The following is a 2,876-nucleotide window of genomic DNA, read 5'->3' as shown; positions in this document are numbered from 1 at the left end:
GAGATGAGGACATGGGGAGAGAGAGAGCAGCTGGAGGCTCTGGATTCACAGAAAGAGAGCAACTGAGAGCTGGTGGCCAGCAGGCAGGTTTGCAGAATGTGCCCTTTGGTTGGTTAAATTATTATATATTCCTGAGTGTTTTTGTGTACCCCCCCACCATCACCCCCCAAAAACGAAGGAATAGAAGCAAATACTGTTGAATGATGCATTTTGAGATTGTAATCATTGCAATGAAATGGTGTAAAACCGGTGTTCTTCCATGTAAACTATCACTCAATTCAAAATAAAAAGTTAGTAACTAAAAACCTATTATGCTATCCTAATAGAAAAATAAAAGTGAACACATATAAAATAAATGTCATTATCTCTCCTTAAAAACAAAAAAAGTAAAAATAAACTTGGAATGTAATGAATTTTTAAATTACATTTATTCATTAATGGTAGCTACATGTTTCTTTTTAATTGCAAATTTTAAGGCAGACAGTTTACATTATATAATTCTCAGAAGAATTCGATGGTTTGAGTATTTATATTTAAAATATTCAAGGACCTGCATTAATGTCTGATTGTATTCTTATTCTTGTTGTTCTTAGAGGTGCCATCAAGTCATTATGGGGCCTAAAATTTATGGGGACACCAGTAGTTTACAAATGGAAAACTCATTTTAAGAAAGGGTGAGATGATGTTAAAGATAAAATCTGTAGCAGCAAACCATCCATATGTATTTGCAAGACAAAAATTTAATCTTGTTTGTACCCTAATTGAAGATAATCTATGATGAACAGCAGTTAAAAACAGCCAACATTAGAGACATTTCAAATGATTCAGCTTGCACCTTTCTAACTAAAGAATTAAAGTTTAGCAAACTTTCTGCTTTGGCTGTGGTGGTGGCTATGGGCCATTGAGTTCATTCCAACTCATAGCGACCCTGTATAGGGTTTCCAAGGCTGTAAATATTTATGGGAGAGAAAGCCTCATCTTTCTCCCGCAGAACTGCTGGTAGTTTCTAACTGCTGACCTTGAGGTTAGCAGCCCGACTCATAACAATTACACTACCAAACCTCTTTACTTTCTTCTTTACAGGTGCCAAAGATTTGTGCCCAGGTTAGCTGCAAATAACAGCAGAGCTTTCAATAGACATTTTAAACAAGTGACATCAAGTTTCTGAAACATTTCTTCAAAATTTGTAAACAGGATATGAAACATGGCTTTACCAGTATGATCCGGAAGAAGAGATTGAAATGCTTCAGTGGTCAAAGGAAAAGGAATCCGTTCAAAAGGAAAGGTCATGACAACAATTTTGGGGGATGCTCAAGGCATTTTCGTTGTTGACTTTTGGCAGGGTTAAAGAATGATAACAATCTGCTTATAATGAAAGTGTTTTCAGAAAGTCAAAGTTTCATTACAGGATCCATCTCCACCATGACAATGCTCCTGCTCAAATATTGACAATTTTTCTAGCATTTCAATGAAAAATGATTAGACTTCTACCTTACAGTGCTGATTTGGCTCCTGTTGAATTCTTTCTGTTTTTTAAACTTAGAAAACAAAAACAAAAAGTTAAGGGCACCCATTTTTGTTCAGTTAATAATGCAAAAAAGACTGCATTGACGTGGTTAAATTTATGGGACCCTCAGTTCTTTAGGGATGTACCAAATAGCTGATACTATCACTGAGAATAACGTATTAAACTTGAAAAAACTTATTCTAAAAAATGAAGCTTATATTTTATTTTAGCTTTTAATTCTATTTTCCACAATCTTTTTGAAGTTACCTGATGTATAACACATGTATGTAACAATTGCATTCTTAATGTATTTATATAATTAGGTTTTGGATGTATATAACCAATAACAGTGCATGGTTTTATGATAAACCATGGTTTTATCCTATATTGTTTGTTGAATTCTTGCCAGGACAATGAGCTAAATGTTTTGGAGATACATAAAGTTAAACCAGTAGACCTGTACTAAGACACCGTGCCACTGGGCTCGTCCTGCTCTGTGCCTGCCGCGGGCTGTGAGGTTGTGGAGCAAACATGAAGGTTGGAGTTGCCCACAGTGCAGTGAATCCAAATACCCGTGTAATGAACAGCCATGGTATGTGGCTGACATATGCATTGGGAGTTGGCTTGCTTCACATTGTCTTCTTCAGTATTCCCTTCTTCAGTGTTCTTGCTGTTTGGACCTAAACAAATATACATAATCTGGGGATGTATGTATTTTTGTATGCAGTAAAAGGAACACCTTCTGAAACTCCTGACCAGAGTAAAGCAAGATTCCTAACTCACTGGAAACAACTCGACTATGGAATACAGGTTACATCTTCACGGAATTTTTTCACAATTTCACCAATTATTCTATATTTTCTGGCAAGTTTCTACACAAAGTATGATTAAATTCACTTCATCCTAAACACAGCTTCTCTCCTGAATTTGCTAATTCCCAAAACGCCACAACTGAATGGTGTTCGGATCTTTGGAATTAATAAGTATTGAAATGTTTTGAAGCTGAATTAAAACTTTTACAGCTATTCAGGTTCCTGTAAGGAAGTAGTAGTTCGTATAATACACTGTTTCTGTGAAAATGTGAGATAAGAGGTGTGTTTACATTGGAGAGCTAATTGCTAGTTCTTCATATGCTCTTGAAGTGCAGATTTTTACTAGAAGATACCTCTTTAATACATTTCTGAAAAGAGGTTTTAAAGGCAGGCTGGGCAGGCACCCGCTCCTAAGTTAAATGGGTATACAGTGGGTGGTAGCAGGTAAATCCAAGGTAAAAAGAGATCTGAACTAGCTTAGTTAATGAATGGGCTCTAGTTTAGGAGAAGAAAATTTCAAATCTTTCAGTCATGATCATTTTAAGCAGATTCATGTG

General features: G+C 35.8%; 1 pseudogene; it reads left to right on the top strand.

Annotated features, from left to right (window-relative positions):
- Window positions 1-2,038: 2,038 nt before the first annotated feature.
- On the top strand, window positions 2,039-2,497 carry LOC102822689 (annotated as a pseudogene).
- Window positions 2,498-2,876: the final 379 nt, after the last annotated feature.

The sequence above is a fragment of the Chrysochloris asiatica genome, unplaced genomic scaffold, assembly GCF_000296735.1.
Source record: "Chrysochloris asiatica unplaced genomic scaffold, ChrAsi1.0 scaffold00045, whole genome shotgun sequence".
In the NCBI taxonomy this organism is placed as follows: domain Eukaryota; kingdom Metazoa; phylum Chordata; class Mammalia; order Afrosoricida; family Chrysochloridae; genus Chrysochloris; species Chrysochloris asiatica.
This window is presented reverse-complemented; position numbering and strand designations above follow the sequence as displayed.